The sequence below is a fragment of the Bos javanicus genome, chromosome 14 (genome assembly GCF_032452875.1).
Source record: "Bos javanicus breed banteng chromosome 14, ARS-OSU_banteng_1.0, whole genome shotgun sequence".
Classification (NCBI taxonomy): domain Eukaryota; kingdom Metazoa; phylum Chordata; class Mammalia; order Artiodactyla; family Bovidae; genus Bos; species Bos javanicus.
In genome coordinates, this window is record NC_083881.1 from 12,579,273 (window position 1) to 12,596,550 (window position 17,278).

Here is a 17,278-nt window from a genome sequence, read left to right on the forward strand (position 1 = left end):
GATTTTTCACTTCTCCACAGTTTTGCCTTTTCCAGGATGTCATATAGTTGGAATAATATGATACATAGCCTTTTCAGATTGGCTTTTTTCACTTAGCAATATATATTTAAGGTTAATCTATGTCTTTTCATAGGTAGGTAGCTCAGTTATTTTTATCACTGAATAATAGTCCACTGTCTGAATGTATCACAGTGTATTTATCCACTCATCTATTGAAGGACATCTTATTTGCTTCCATGCTGGAATACAGCTTATAAATACTTGCAAGCAAGCTTTTGTGAGCATTAAATTGTCAACTAACTTGGGTAGATAACAAGGAACACAACTGTTAAATTGTGTGTAAGCTTTTGCTTTTATATTTGTTAACTTAAATTGAGATACACATTATTTTTAAGGGTTCTCTACAAACTTCTAGAAGGACAATTACACCTGAAACATTTCAATGGGGGCAGGATGGGAGGTGCCTGGAGGTGAAGGTATCAATTCCTACTTCCTTGAAACAGTAAATAAAGTGAACACCTTGGCACGTACACTCCATAGCACTCTCCACGTCTGAATGGTTCAGTACACACTGTTTTGAACTAAATCACATCAGTGAACTTTGCCCATTCTATCCTACTACAAGTTATAAAACTTTCTCTGCAGGTAAAGAACACCACTTACTACTGTATATAAAAAATGAACCAAAATTCATTTCAAAATAGATATTCAAATAGTTTTCATAGAAGTTAAATGAGTATGATGCTTGTCTCATTTGTATACTGATTATTTTTAGAAGGGAGTAGGATAGCACTAACATTTTCATCGCGTGGCTTTAACAATTACTGATGTTTTGCCAGTATTGTTTTATCCATCCTTCCACTTTTTGCTTTATTATTTTAAAGCAAATTGTAAACATTGTGTTGACATTATTTCCAATGGCTGCTTAACATTGTGCATTACCTGGAGTGGATCATGCTCCTACAGTTTTTCCGTTGTTAGTTAATAAACAACTCCACAGTGGATGTCTTTGCATTTAATGCTTGTTGGTGTTTGACGAAGACTAATATATGAAACTTTTCTCTTCCTTTCATAAGATTCAACACAAGAAGAGAGAGATGCTAGAGTTAGATGAACAGAGAAGAAGAAACATCAGCTCTGTGGATTTCCTAAGACATTCCCCACTGAGTTGAACTTCACATCTCTTCTTGCTCAGCATAGAATGAATCAAACCTCCTGAAAGGCAGCCTGGAGAAAGGGAGTGTGACTTGTGAGAAGGGTCTCATTGGACCCGCCCTCCCAAATGCACCCATCAGCTGAGTCTTCTCCTTCCATGAAGAAGAGCACAAGAAAGGAGAAGAAGCAGAGTCTTCTAGGGTAAGAATTTCTTTCCATAAAAAGAACCCAGAGGACTGGGAGGTAAGTGGACCCCATTAGAAATACTTTGATTTAATCCCATGGGGGATTCCTGAGTCAAAGGGTGAATGTAATTTTATGGCATGGTGACCAAATTTCTTTCCAAGAGAGCTGTACATCTGTATATTCCTGCTGCTGCTGCTGCTAAGTCGCTTCAGTCATATCCGACTCTGTGCGACCCCATAGATGGCAGCCCACCAGGCTCCCCTGTCCCTGGGATTCTCCAGGCAAGAACACTGGAGTGGGTTGCCATTTCCTTCTCCAATGCGTGACAGTGAAAAGCGAAAGCAAAGTCACTCAGTCATGTCCGACTCTTAGCGACCCCATGGACTGCAGCCCACCAGGCTCCTCCATCCATGGGATTTTCCAGGCAAGAGTACTGGAGTGGGGTGCCATTGCCTTCCAACCATAAATGAAAACTGCCCAAATTTTAGACTAGCCAGATTGCATAAATACATGGACAGGTGTACTTAACATAATTGTATTTCAATAATAAGACCACTGAGAAGAAATTGTTGACCATTCCCTGGAGAGCTTGCCAGAATCCAACAGATCAAATTGGGTGTTAGCATCATTATACAACACGTTGGGGGCTGCCTGAACTGAATCAGGTACCAGTTGGAAAGCATGAAATTACTGACTTTGTTTAAATCTAACTGCAATTTATCTGTAAGAACAGTACTGAAAGGTGACATTTGTCTTAGTGAGTTTCCCATTCATTTCCGGAGCTGGAGTTCATCAGTCATGCAGCTCAAGTGCATGATACATGCAGATGAATATTTATTATAGATGATGGAGTATCCTTCTGGCAACATAATACACTTCATTCACTTGGAAAGGGAATTCAAACAGATTCATGATAGACTGCTGGAACTGGAGGGGGCTTTCACCTCCCTTCAGGAGAAATCGGTGGAGAATCTGCTATTTTGGTGAATAGAGAGTCTACTTGGTTAGTGTTCACATGTGAACTGGTTTTAAAGCATTCTGACTGGTTAAATTTAGTTAAATACATCCTATTGAAAGATAGTTACTATCTCAAAAATAATTCATTGAGTGGATGGAAAATCCAGCTATATGCCTGAATTCAGTCAATAGATTGGAGCATATTGGTTGTTTGAATGCCACCCACTGTTTGAATTTGTTTAAGCTCATAGGTGAAGATACAGATTTGGCCTAATTCACAGAGTGTCTAGGCACTAGAAGAGGATCTTAAAATAAAGCATGCATTTCCGACATTGATCTGACACTTGAGGTTAAGTGCCTCTTTCTTAGGAAATGCAAGATCAAAGACAGTGAAATGGCAGAAAAAAAATATATTCTTTTTTCTTTTTAGTTTAGAAGCCACTCCTCATCCCAGGAGAGCTGAGCAGCAAAATTATGAGAAAAATAGCTTCCTTGTGCCCATTAAGCTGTCTTTTGTTTTCTTTTGATGACCAATGAGAATCTTGTTCATTAAAATTGTATGGATGCCTCTCCTTTCCTCCCACTCTTTATTTACACATAAAAAATAGATGATTCCAAAGATTCCCAACATCATGCTTGTCAAGGCTGCTGAAAACCTCCATGCAAACAGCCATCTCCTTTAGCAGAATCATTAGGAGTTTCCTAAAATATACAGCGGTAGATTCAAGTGGGTATATCTATGGAGGTGTGGACAAGGCTGGGTATCTGAGGAAAACCAGTGTTACAAACAAACCTTCCTTGTCTTTTTTTTTTTTTTTTAAAGAATCATTCTACCTTCCTAGACTCTGGACACATGCCTTTCCCATTATGTGCTGGAATGGAAGTTACAGGAGGTTCTGTGACTATGGGGAGACGGAAACCGAAAGTACGGCCATCGAGGAAGATTAAACTCAACTTGACCTCCAAGGCTGATGGATAAATGATGATTAGAAAGAGGATATGCATATCTAAATTGCATTCTATCTCTACTGCAGTCTAACGACATTACTAAAATTGCCGTTTGATAATCCATCAAAGTGAAAATGTGTCCACTTATCTCTGGCTATAAAAACAATCATTGATTCAGTCTCTCAACATGGATATTGCCAGATTATCATGGGCAGATGGTCAGACTATTGCACTGGAGTTGGATCCAAATCACCCCTGTGTTTCCTCTTTCTGTTGATTTTTCCTCTTCTCTTCCTTATCTCCCCAATAAGTATTTATTATGCTCCTGCTGTGTGTTTAACAAGACCTGGTTTTCAGCTGTACACCTTGCTGACTGGTGATCTTGGCCGAGTCACTTGACATCTTGGAGGCTTGATTTCTTCTCTGAAAAAGTGGAATACAACCTGCCTTGCTTGACTTGCAGAGTTATTGAGAAGCACAAAGATGCATTTTGCATCAGGAAAGTGCTGTAGAAATATGAAGTTCCAGGACTCTGTTGAACAATAGTATTCATTTGTGTAGTTACAGAGCACTCACTAGGTACTACAATGGGTTGGGTTCAAGGCACCTGAAGATGAATAAAACATACTCCCTGTAATACACACTTTTTCCGTCCAATGGGGGAGATAGAGGTATAGTGTAATAAAGGGGAGGTGAAAAGAACATCTCATACAGATGAAAGTTCACATGTTAAGTACAGAGATTGGGATGAATGGCAACTAGAGGGTTATCTTTTGTCTTGTGAGCATCTCTGTGTTTGTTTGTCTAGATCCCACCCCTCTTGCCCCTTCTAGAACCTGAGACTCTGTATTTCTTATGATCTGTGTCAGTCCTGGTGGGGCCTGCCTAAGTGATCTTGGTGGATGCTATTACGGCTATGGTATCAACTGTAGCTGCTGGCGAGGGACAGAGGTGATACTGCAGAAGATGGTAAATACAGCAGGGATGAGGACGACTTGGGAGGATGCTGCTTCTCATCCATCTGTTCCTCTTGCTGATGATTTGGGTCTCTTCATATGAGCCACGTGACTTGATGGGCTACCTTCAGATCGCGGACTTATCCGGTCCCAGGGAAAGAGACGCATTTCCTACAGTTTCTCAGGTTTCACAGCTGGTGCTCTCCTTGGCTCCACAACACAAGTCCTTACAGTGCAACAAGTATGTGTGTTAGTTGCTCAGTTGTGTCTAACTCTTTGCGACCCCAGGGACTGTACCCCCCAGGCGCCTATGTCCATGAGATTCTCCAGGCAAGAATACTGGAGTGAGTTGCATTTCCTTCTCCAGGGGATCTTTCTGACCCGGGGATTGAACCCGGGTCTCCCACACTGCAGGCAGATTCTTTACAGTCTGAGTCACCAGGCAAGAGTCAAATGGACTGACTTTGAATCATAGCTTTGATACTCACTACACATACATTCTAGAGCAAATTATTTCAACTCTTGAAACCTCAATTCCTTATTTGGAAAATGGGAGCAATAGCAGCAGCCACCTCATGGGGTTGCAGGTAGACAGTAGACTCTAAGGATTTAGCCCAGGGCTCTGCACACAGTAAGCGTTTAGGCAATGCCTCTGTTGCAGAGATTCCTTGTCTTCTGGATTTGGACAGAATTAGAAGCAGGCCTGGAAAATCCCATGGACGGAGGAGCCTGGAAAGCTGCGGTCCGTGGGGTTGCTGAGGGTTGGACACAACTGAGTGACTTCACTTTCACTTTTCACTTGCATGCATTGGAGAAGGAAATGGCAACCCACTCCAGTGTTCTTGCCTGGAGAATCCCAGGGGCGGGGGAGCCTGGCGGGCTGCTGTCTCTGGGGTCGCACAGAGTCGGACACGACTGAAGAGACTTAGCAGCTGCAGCAGCAGCAGCAGCAGCAGCAGAAGCAGGATAGGGGTCTTCCTTGATGGCTCAGTGAATAAAGAATCCACCTGCAATGTAGGAGACACAGGAGGCAACAGTTCAATTCCTGGGTCAGGAGGATCCCCTGAAGAAGGGAATGGCTTCCCACTCCAGTATTCTTGCCTGAAAAATCCCCTAGACAGAAGAGCCTGGCGGGCTACAGTCTATGGGGTCTCAAAGAGTCAGCCATGACTGAGCACACGCATAGCAGCAGGGCACAGAAAGAAAAATAGCTCTGCAGAGGCTTCAGTGACTCCTGACACGCAGAACCTCATGCAGACACTCTCAAGAGAAGCAGAGCCCCTCCTCTGAACCTCCTGCTCTTTCTCTGAGTCCCAGGGCTCCCTAAGATGCTTCTTACATGGTTTCTTACCCCAAAGATTCAATGGGTCATCACTGAACATGGTGAGACAACCTCTCCATTGCTAATGACCTTGATGTGGTTTGCAAGTGCATGACTTCATGTTGCTGAAACCAGCCCCCTTCATCAAAGAGGAAGGAGAAGCACACAGCCAGGGCCCCTAACAATTAGAACTTGTGATAACAAGGCTGCTTTTCCTCCTTGAGTAGAGAGGGTGAGAATGGCCTGTCCTCCCCATAACCTAGGCTGGTAGCAGAGAATATGGAGGCTTCCATACTAACCTTCCCCTTGCAAGCCTTCACTTCCTCATTTTTTTTTGAATTCTGAAAGAATTTTTTTCTCCTTCCAAAGCCAGATTTGGATACCAGGAGGCCAAGGTATATTTACTTGTCCTGGGCATGTCATTTGCATATGTCACTAGGGTTGACCTGTCTATAATTAAGCAGCTCCCAAAGAAACAGCTTGTCACACCTGTCGCTTGTTATCTTTTCCTTTGTTTTTCTTCCTTCACTTCACTGAGGACCCAGTGGCCTCTTTTAGGCCAGGAGATGCAGACTTGCCAAAGAAGGTCAGAATGGTGTGAGGAGGGGTAAGAATCAGAAGCGCTCATGAGATTTAGTTTGCAAAGTAAACTCTGGCGTGATTATATGTGCCATTCACTGTGGATTTGACTATATTAAGTATTGTCCTAAGAATCTAAGAGTTATCTCATTAAATCTTTGCCAGAACCTGATGAGGTAGACACCATTATTCCCATTTTACAGATAAAAGGACTGAGGATTAGAGTTTATCTAACACCCCCAAGATCACCCTGCTAATCACTGGCAGAGCTGAACTCAAATTCAGGTTGATCTGGCTTCCAAGCCCATTCTTATAACCCTACACACTGCTGTTATTCTCTTCTCCAAGTCATCCACAATTACTCCCTGCCCCTAAGAATACTACAATGGGTTGCCATTTCCTTCTCCACTGCCTATCTCATAATTTGGAAGGAAAATCAAATGAGACTGAGCAATAGACAGAGCTACTTGAGGACAAGTCTGTGACTTTATTTCCTGAGTCCCCAATACCTTGTTCATGAGCAAGGATGGAACTCAACACAGTTCTGCTTAACAAACAAATAAGTTCACAGCACAAATCCAGAGCAAGCCATAGGACCTAGATGGAGTTGGGCCTGCATAGAGGAGGCTAGCTAGAAGGGACTGGGTAGCTTTCTCCAATAAACCAGCCAGTTCTTACCTAGGTCTACCATAGGCAAATGGACTTCCCTGATGGCTCAGAATCTTCCTGCCAGTGCAGTAGATGCAGGCTCCATCCCTGGGTCAGGAAGATCCCCTGGAGAAGGAAATGGCAACCCACCCCGATATTCTTGCCTGGGAAATCCCATGGACAGAGGAGCCTGGTGGGCTGCAGTCCATGGGGTTGCAAAGAGTCAGACGTGACTTCATGACTAAATGAATGCCACCATAAGCAAGAGTTTCATTGTAGCCAGCATACCTGAGTTATTTAAAAGAATAGTGAATCTGTATAGTAAAAAGTCATAAAGGGTGTTTCAGACACGTACTGGTGTGCCAACTTAATCCATTCCCATCCCTTCTTCCCTATTAGCAGAGCCCTAATCTTGTTCACTCACCTTTCAGAAGGAGAGAAAAAAATTATTTCAGCCATCAGAGTGGTCTTGTTCTGGCCAGAGACTGGTTTCGATATGCATATGTGACATATTTATGGCCTATAAATAAGGGGAAATCTGCTTGGATAACTGAGAAAGTTATCAGTCTTAGAGACATCCGTGTGTGGGGGTGGTATTTCTCCTTCTCCACATTTTCCCTTGCAGGCATTGCTGTGTTCTCGTGTGATGCCAAAGCTCTGACCACCATCCTGTAATGATAAGGAGATCTATTTCTGACAGGGAAGACAGAGAGGGTCTTTGGAGAAGATCCTAAAGGGTTCATTGAGAGTTTGAATTAAGCTGTCTCTTATTGCAAGGCTTCTTATTTTGTGAAATGTCTTCATTGTTCCACCACTTAGTTGCACTGGCTCTTATAATTGGAAGCTCTCTAATACATCCAGGGTTTCCATGGGCTCAGACGGTAAGCAATCTGCCTGCAATGCAGGAGACCTGTGTTTGATCCCTGGGTTGGGAAGATTCTCTGGAGAAGGGCAAGGCTACCCACTCCAGTATTCTGGCCTGGAGAATTCCATGGACAGAGGAGCCCGTCAGGCTACAGTCCATGGGTTGCAAAGTCGGACACAACTGAACCACTATCTCTAATACATGCAAGATGATGCAAAAGTGAGGAACATGTGGAGCCCTTCTATCCACCAAGAACTCACAGCCTGGTTGCAAAAGTAGCAAAGCAGTAATTGATGCCAGCACAGTGTGATACACACCTGAATGCAGGTGCAAACCAGGCGCTTCAGGAGGGCATAGGGGAGTAAGCTTGGTCTGCAACATAGGGTCAGGGAAAGCTTCGGAGAGGAGGTGGCTTTAGGTGGACTTTTGATCAGACGGGTTTTGCAGTCCATGCAGAGGGAATGGCACAGTCAAAGGCAGAGAGATGTGAGAGAGACTTGTTTGATTAAGGTTTGTTTGCTTTGGCACTACTGGGCTGTAAAGGGTGAGAATGAAGCAGGAGGAAGTAGTCAGATCACAAAAGACTGCGAAGGACACACCAAGAGGCACGTTGGTGAAGGTGTGTGCACATGAGGACTCAAGCAGGGAACCTGACTTCCAGGCATTTATGAACTGAAGGGTATTTACTGAAAGCCTACAGTGCGCCAGGTTCTGGGCTGGGAGCTGGGGCTGCAGCATTCAGTGCTGGACTGCAATGTCTCGAGGACACAACCCCACCATGGTCACCACTGACCCCCCAGCAATGAGACCAGAGTTTGGTGTCCAGGGGGCTCACATAGTTGTTGACCAAATGAGCAAAACAAACACCGTCCTTACCCATGTAGATTGCTGACTAGGAGAAAAACGGGCATTTAACAAGAGATGAAATGGATTGTTGAACACAATTTCAATGAGTTTAATTATATGAACATAGTTGGGAGGGCTAGACCCAAATTCTCTGGGGACCCAAAAGAGTCAAGAAATGCCATCTCTTTCTTGACTCGTTCCAGGAAGTGAGCTGGTAAGCGTTTTTTTCTTTTTTGGTCTCAACCTCTCTGGACCTCAATTTCCTTGTTTGTAAGCTGAAAATAATCATTCTTATTCCCAAGGGTTGTGGAGAGCTTACAGATAATGTACGGAAAGTTTCTAGAACATAGTGCATTCAGTATCTTCTAATGCAGAACTGGTAAGTCCTCAGGAAAAGTGACTGAAGTGGGATGACGCTGCCGTTGGAATTTTCTCGCATGTTGGTGGACCTAGATGCAAACCTAAAGTCGCAGCTTGTAAGTAACAGGTGTTAATTTCTCACAACTTATTTCCTGACAATGTTGGGAAAATAAGGTATCATTTATTTCATAAGGGAAAAACAAAAACAAAATCTTTTGTGAACTTGATGGCTATCAGATTCATTCTCTCTTTAGCCCCTGGCGAAAAATGAGTCAGCAACTAAACGTTTCTGTGGCAAACAGGTAAGGAGTGGATTCACAGATTAAAATAACCATTTAAGAAGGGTGAAGAGAACTCAAGTTTCAGAGGAACAAAAGCAGATGGGGAAGGGGGAGAGCCATGGCTTCTGTTGCTTCTTTCTTTTCATTTGTTTTTTCTGTCTCTCTCTCTTTTTCAAAAGAAGTCCCACACTTGATTTAATGTTCTGCTGTCACCATCGTGAAATTTTTTTTTCTTTCTTTTTTTTTCTTTGTGGCTGTGCTGTGTGGAATGCGGGATCTTAGTTCCCTGACCAGGGATGGAACCTGCACCCCCTTGCAGTGGAAGCACAGAGGTCCAACCACCGGGGAAGTCCCTCTGTTGCTTCGTTTCCCGTCCAAGCCACTGGTTGATTTTCATCACATCCAGAACACTGTAGGCTCTTCCGGGGTCCAGCTGGGGAGGCTGAAGAGTGGGAAGGCTATCTCAGGCCATGATGTTTTGGCCAATTGCTTTTCCTAAATGTAACCTGAGGCTACTTCCTTGTTCTGAATCCCAGTCCACAAGAAACAGTGCTGGGTTGAGGCTCCCAGTCTAAGGGAAGCCCTCCTTCATGATGAACATTCAGAAAATGCGGCTTGGAGGCCGCTGTGCTAATTGTCTGCTACCCTAAAGGATGAGGGCCAACTGTGTTGAAAGAGGAGGATAACTAACATGTTTGCAATGTCATCTAATGGTGCTGGATACTTTGCACCTGCGTGCTTAGTCACTCACTCATGTCCGACTCTGCGATTCCATGGAGTCCACCAGGTTCCTCTGTCCATGGGATTCTCCAGGCAAGAATACTAGAGTGGGCTGCCATTCCCTTCTCTAGGGAATCTTCCCAGGGATCGAACCTGGCTCTCCTGCATTGCAAGTGGATTCCCCACCAGGGAAGCCCTGCAGGATGCTTCGTATACCATATACTTTGTAATTCAAACAGCAGCACTTCAGTATAGGCTCATCTCACAGATGAGAAAACAGAGGCTTAGATGGAATAACCCAAATATTTATTCAAGGTGATACATCTGAAAAACTACAAATCTGAAAGTTAAAACTTGCAATTTTTTGCCCTAGAAATCTGAGTGAAGAGAAGAGTTGTGGGCATCCTTCCTACAGTGTAAATTGAAAACACGCCTAACATATGTAGACTGTGCTGAATTATTTCTATGAGCTCCTTAGACTGTATGCTGCAGGTGGGTAGACAGTGTCAGCTGTGCTGCTTGAGCTCCATTCCCAGGACCCTGCATGGAGCCTTGAGTGAAGGAGGCTATCAATCAAATGTATTGACTGATGAACAGACGATCTTCTTAGCTTTTGATTTCAAGAGGTTACTTATTCCAACAAAGCCATACAGAAGGGTGGCCGGTAGACATAAACATTTAGAATTACAGGTCCTGGGCGGGTTTCTGGAGCAGACCCTGGTCCCTCGCATGAATCTTCCAGTGGCTCACTTTGGGTCTTCATTTCACGGAGAACACAGGGCAGGAAGTGACAGATGTTTCAGACATCTGGGCAACAAGTAATCATGCAGATTTTGTGGAAAGTATTTGTCAGATTTGCAATAAGGTCTTGCAACAAATTGATCAAGTTGATCTTTCAGGTTCTGAATCACAGAGGAAGGCATAGATTAGGAAGACATTTCTCAGGCCTGAACAAGAGAGAGCCGCCAGGCTATGGACTTGCCTGACCTGTCTGTTGGGTGAGTGGCAGCCAAGGGGCTGGCTCAGCGAGGCCTCTGATTAGGGCTCCTTGGTCAGAGAGCTCCAAAACTGGAGACTGAGCAGTGGAAGAGCCCACGACATCCAAATTATCATTCATCATTGATCATTCAAGTGCTTGACCATCAATAAGGGGAAGTGTCATGACAGCTGGCAAGGGCGCTTTTTAACAATCCTGGATGTACTTCATGTTATTATTAGTAATACCAGCAGCTGTCATTTACTGAGTACCTACAATGTGAAGACAATAATAGCATCCATCTCATTGAGTTAGTGGAAATGGAAAGCATGCAAATTGCTTAGTACAGCCAGCTTTGTTATAACACGACATACGCATTCCTAAAAATAACTGTGCTATGCAAAAAATCACACAATGAAAACCACAGGGCCTGTGGGAAAATAGGATTAAGGGAAAACACTCAAAAATACATAGATAGATATACAAACCTAAAACGGTTAATACAGTTTTATACATTAAATGGCTAAGAACTGCTTAAATACTGTAAAAAAATAAAAATAAATAGGGTGTGTGTGCTCAGTCATGTCTGACTCTCTGAGACCCAATGGACTGTAGCCTGCCAGACTCCACTGTCCATGGAATTATCCCAGCAAGAATACAGAACAAGTTGTCATTTCTTTCTCCAGGGGATCTTCCTGACCCAGGTTTCAAACTTGTGTCTCCTGCGTGTGTCCTGCATTCGCAGGCAGATTCCCTACCACTGGGCAACCTGGGAAGCCCCAATAAGTAGGATACTTTATCTTAAGAGAGACCTAGAATTTACTTGGTTAAGTGGGTGTCAGAAGCCCTGCCGTTTGTGAGTTACCATGGAGCAGCGATAGGAGGCTTATTTGAAGTCAAGAGGAAAGTTGTTATACCAGATGTGCACAGGTGTGGCTCATCACACACACCCTGCATTTGCAACTGAGATCACTGGCAGATGTTTGTCGCACTCCAACGTAGCCTGGTTCAGCTGGGTGTATCCAGCTGCTTATGTTAAATCTCACATAAGAAAACAGACTCTGCCCCACGCTCTGGTGGTTCTCTGATACATCAGTTGTGCTGAGACAAATTCATGTTTCCAAAAAAGTGCTGTAGCAGAACTGACTATACAGAATTCACAGTAAGTGCTCAATGAAGAACCCTAGTAATTGTTCCATCGGGTATCTTTCATCCATTCATTAAACCCGGTGACATTTGAATGAAGAATCTCATCTACAGAAGAGTAAAACTGAGATTCAAAGAGGTTAACTCATGTGCTCAAGAGCACAGAGATGGGAAGGGGCAGGAGCTCTGTCTACACTTCTATGAATCTAACCCTGGGGTAAATCACCACTTACATCCCATCATGGGATCATGAGCCAGTGGCAGAGGAAGCTGCATGGTGAAGGCAAGGTTCTAGATCACCATCTTTGCCATTTCAAGATTGAATAGAATGCAAATCCACATGGTTTTTAAAGACCAGACACATTTCTGAGACATTTCTAGTCTGTGCTGCTACCTCCAGGGATATATTTATTCTCCTTTGTTCTTAGGGATGATAGAGTGGAAAATGTCAAGCAGCACTGTGATGTCCCAGATTACTTCCTGATGTGGAAAAAAAAATCCCTTTACGTAGCCCAAAGCTGCCTCCTTCTGCCACTATGTCCTTACGTGTCCTTAACCAAGTCTTCTTTTCTCCAGGCTGAACTTGGCAGTAAGTAGCTTTGAGTTTGACAATGTCCCCTGTAAGTTCTGGGTCCAGAATTGAGCACACTACCCCAAACATGCTTTAGCAAACCTAGACCCAGAGGATCCTGTTGGGATCTTGGCCAAAAGGGGGATTGACTTTTGTAACAGATGCCTCACTTTACTGACCCTTTGATTTGGGGCCAAATAATTTCCAGACCATAGTCATGGGAATTCTTGAAACCTGGTTTCCCTCTCCCACTCTGAGCTCAAACATAGAATTTATGTATACCCATTAAAATATCTTCCTGTTGGTCTTATCCCATCAAAATCCATTTTCCACCAACTTTTTATTATGGAAGACTTCCAATGAATTAAAAAACAGAGAGACTAATCGCATAGTGATCCTGCATGAACCCATCACCCGGTGGGGGGGGGGGTTCATAGCGGTGGGCCAGGTCCCTCGTTGCTCCCCATTGTTACTTTCAGACTTCTGCTGCTCCTTCCCCTATCATGCTGCTTTCTCCTTGGAGGCTCACACCAGCCTCTAACTGCTGTTGCCCCTTCCCCACCATTCACTGGTGACTGGTCCTGGCTCAGAGTCTTTCCTTTCATCTCACTTTTCCCATCATCACAACTGACCTCAGCGGCAATGAAACAGTGCCTTCAGCATCATTGCTTCCTCATTCCTTGACCTTGTTGACCTCAGTGGCCTTCACACCTGCTCCATCCCGACCCCATAGTCATACCTCATCTCACGTTAGCGCCAAAGGGCTCCAGCTCTGAAACCTTCACCATCAGCCTCTCTTCCTCTGACTCTGGCTTCCAAATGTCTGGCCCCTTTCGGGTTTCTCCTCCATTTTCCTCTCGGTCAGTCAGTGGCTCCCACCTTGGCTGCTTGCCCACTCAACCTGGACCACTTGGTTGATTATCAGAAGGATTCTCTGCGTAACACCTTTGCTTCCTTGGTTTTCTGCCACTACTGTTGAGTGAAACTCCCAGCCTGATCATCTGTGATCAGGGTACAGCCTCCTGTACCCTGACTTCTGAGCACTATTGAGCAAAATACACGACTAGGCTGATTGGTGCCACCACACTTCCCCAGCATCGTGACTCAGCTGGTGCCAGGTGCCCTCTAACAGTCCTCGTGGTGACCCTTGGCCCACTCTCACTCTTTATTCTCCTCTGTAGCTCTTATTCAGCTTCCTTATCCTGTATTGTCACTTTGTGAGAAAATAGAATCACTGCCCCGTGTGGTTTCTCTCTGGTTCTTTCATCCCCTGCACAGTTAAACAGTTTTTTTAAAAAATAATTTTTATTGGAGGAGAGTTGCTTTACAATGTTGTGTCCTTTTCTACTCTTCAGCAAGTAAATCAGCTATACTTAAACTTATATCCCCTCTTTTTAAAATTTTCTTCTCTTTAGGTTAAGGCATTGAATAGAGTTCCTTGAGCTATACAATAGGTTCTCATCAGTTACCTATTTTATACATAGTGTCAAGAGTGTTTATATGTCTTATTCACACCCACCTTTGCCTCGTTATTTTAAGTTTCAGGGACCAAATCACCTTTGTCATATCAGAAACTACTACTCCTAGTTCCTGGGACTACACAGAGCAGCCAGACGACATGAGCACAGGATCCTAAGAGAAGGAAAGGGAGGAGGAGGAGAGAGAAGAGATGGAGCAAAAGAGAAAACCTGTTGGAAGGCTAGAGACGTGGTGACAAAAGCAAGAAGAGTGAGAGAGGTGCTTAGTCCCCTCCACCCCCCAAGCCCTTGGCTAAAATGTTCTAAGGTTTTTTTGAGGGGTTTACTTCTGAGGGTTCTTTCAGTGGCCTTATCTTCACCTGCTTCCCTCCAAACGTTGGGTTGCCTCACCGGCTTGTCTGATGACGAAGCTAGGAAGATAAGGTTTACAGAGGCAACATGCTCTCTCCCCCAGATGCCTGCAGAGCCCCAGCCCATGAACCCTGGTGGGGAGGGTGCACCAGGGCTCCCAGGAGTGATGGGATCTGGGATTCCCCTCTGGAGTTCATGGGACACTGGAGATGCACAGTCTTCCATGTCTAAGCTCTTGATACTTTTCAGTCATAGTACAGGTCCAGAGATTCCCCAACAGAGGGGACAATCCTATGGTTGCTGTTCAGTTGTCAAGTTGTGTCCAACTCTTTGTGACCCCATGGGCTGCAGACACCAGGCCTCCCTGTCCCTCACCATCTCCCGGAGTTTGCCCAAGTTCATGTCCATTGAATTGGTGATGTCATCCAACCATCTCTGCTATGACAACCACAAGGAAGCCTGCTAATACCTTTTATCTCTTTCCTGGCATCGTTAGCCTCAGCCAGAAACTTCTGTGGTACATGCTTTTCGCAAACAGATTTGGGCAAATATTCTATTGCTTATCAATAGAGGTCATTTATTTGCATTTATGGATCTTGAAGTTTTCATTCATTGCAAGAAACCTCTGGCTTTCCAGTTATACTTAAGAGTCACTTATTTTACAACCTTAAAATGGAGAGAAATCACCACCACCTCTTACCCTGAAGACATGGGACGCTTCTGTCGCACTGAGTGGTCCCAGCCAGCTTCTCTTTGTGGCAAAGGGTCCACTGCCTGAGGAGAGAGAGTCTATTTCACTACAGGGTGATAGTTATCATTGTTAGAAAGTTCTTCTGAGGTTATCTAATTGTGTGATCTCGGACAAGCCGTTTCCCCTATCTGCACTGCAGATTCCCATATGACAACAAGGCAGTTGAGCGAGTTGACCTGACCTTCTGATTCTAGGCTTCTGTGTCCTTTGAGTCCGTGCCAGTGTTTCTCCTGGTTTCTTTCTTGTTTTTCCTTGTTAATCTCACACTCCTAGTTTATCCTTCTACCCTTTCCCCTTTGGTAATCATAAGTTTGTTTTCTATGTCTGTGAGTCTGCTTCTGTTTTGTTAATGAGTTCATTTGTATTTTTTTATTTCATAAATAAGTAATATCGTCTAACATTTGTTTTTCTGACTTACTTCACTTGGTACGATATTTCTAGGTCCATCCTTATTGTGGCAAATGGCAATATTCCCCTTTTTTATGACTAATATTCCATTGTATACACATGCCACATCTTCTTTACCCATTCGTCTGTTGATGGACATTTAGGCTGCTTCCATGTCTCGGCAATTGTAAACAGTGCTGCTACTATGACCATTGGGGTGCATGAATCTTTTTGAATTACAGTTCTGTCTTTTGCAGATAGATGCCCAAGGGTGAGACTGCTGGATCATTTGGTAACTGTTGTTAATTTTTTAAAAGGAATTTCCAGACCCTCTTTCATAGCGGCTATACCAGTTGACATTCCCACCAACAGTACAGGAGGGTTCCCTTTTCTCCACATCCTCTCCAGTATTTATTTGTAGGCTTTTTGATGATGGCTGTTCTTACTGGCCCTGGTTTCTGAAGCATCCCAGACCCTCTTGGTTTTCCTCCTTGGTGATTAATTGCTTCTTATTTTCCTTCTCTCACTCCTCCCAGACTCTACCTGTTATGGTTCCCCAGGATTTGAAAGTGAAAGTGTTGCTCAGTCGAGTTCAACTCCGAGCCCATGGACTGTAGCCTGCCAGGCTTCTCTGTCCATGAAATTCTCCAGGTGAGAATACTGGAGTGGGTGGCCATTTCCTTCTCCATGGTACCTTCCCAACCCAGTGATTGAACCTGGGTCTCCTGCATTGTGGGCAGATTCTTTACCATCTAAGCCACCAGGAAAGCTCCCCAGGGTTTGGTCCACTTCTTATGCTATATTGAACTCCCCTGTCCTCCACTCCAAACCCAGGTGGTTTCATGGATTGCTACAGCTTTAAATATCATCCCTATGTGAAGAACTTTCTAAGGCATGTCTCCAGCTAACCCTTAGGTTTCATCACATCACCTCCACTTGGGTGTCTCACAAGCCTTTCAACCTAACATGCCCCAATGAGGCTTTTAATCTTCCCTCCATCTGCGTTTCATTTAGACTTTAGAGTCTCACAAAATGGCTTAGGCCAGAGGATTGTGTTTCCTTTTTCACTTTCCCATAACCATTCACACCAACCATCAGCATGATCTACTGGGTACACTATCCAAGGCTTCCTCCCGATTGTCCACTTTATCTCTACTCCTTCAACCTGGGACCAGCCACAGCAGTGCTTGGCTGGGCTTCTGCTCTGACAACCTGCTGGAGTCTATTCCTGGCTCTCATCCTGGCCATTCTCTAATCAACACCAAGATGAGATTTGAATCATGTCTCTTCTCTGCTTTAAAGACAAGGCTTCCCTTTGTGCCTAGAATGAAATCCAAAAGTCTTGACCGAAGCTCATAATCTACTTGCTCTGAGCTCCACCTTGCTGCCCCAAATCATCTTATTATTATTTATTTTTGGCTATGCTGGGTCTTTGTAGTGGCTCACGGGCTCTACATTGCGGTGTGTGGCTTTCTCTAGTCATGGTGAGCAGGGGCTATTCTCTTGTTGCGGAGCCTGGGCTCTAGGGTGCTTGGGCCACAGTAACTGCAGCACAAGGACTCAGTAGTTGTGGTTCATGGGCTTAGTTGCCCCATGGCCTGTGGGATCTTAGTCCCCCACCAGGGATCGAACCTGTGTCCCCTACATTGCAAGGCAGATTTTTAACCACTGGACCATGAGAGAAGTCCTCCAAACTCATCTTAGACCACAGTCCTTGTGCTCGGGATGCACTGGCATTTTCTTTGCTCCTCCAACATGCTGGTCTCCAGCTTACCTCACAGCCTTCACGTGGGCTG

At 44.3% G+C, this 17,278-nt stretch overlaps 1 long non-coding RNA gene across 2 annotated transcripts in view; it reads left to right on the forward strand.

Annotated features, from left to right (window-relative positions):
- The window catches only part of LOC133260343 (uncharacterized), a 30,073-nt gene extending 25,661 nt beyond the window's left edge, over window positions 1-4,412 (forward strand). For both annotated transcript variants that reach the window (XR_009740765.1, XR_009740764.1), the window contains exons 2-3: window positions 1,077-1,356; window positions 3,122-4,412. This is a non-coding gene — a long non-coding RNA (uncharacterized LOC133260343). The remainder of the gene's footprint in view (window positions 1-1,076; window positions 1,357-3,121) is intronic.
- Window positions 4,413-17,278: the final 12,866 nt, after the last annotated feature.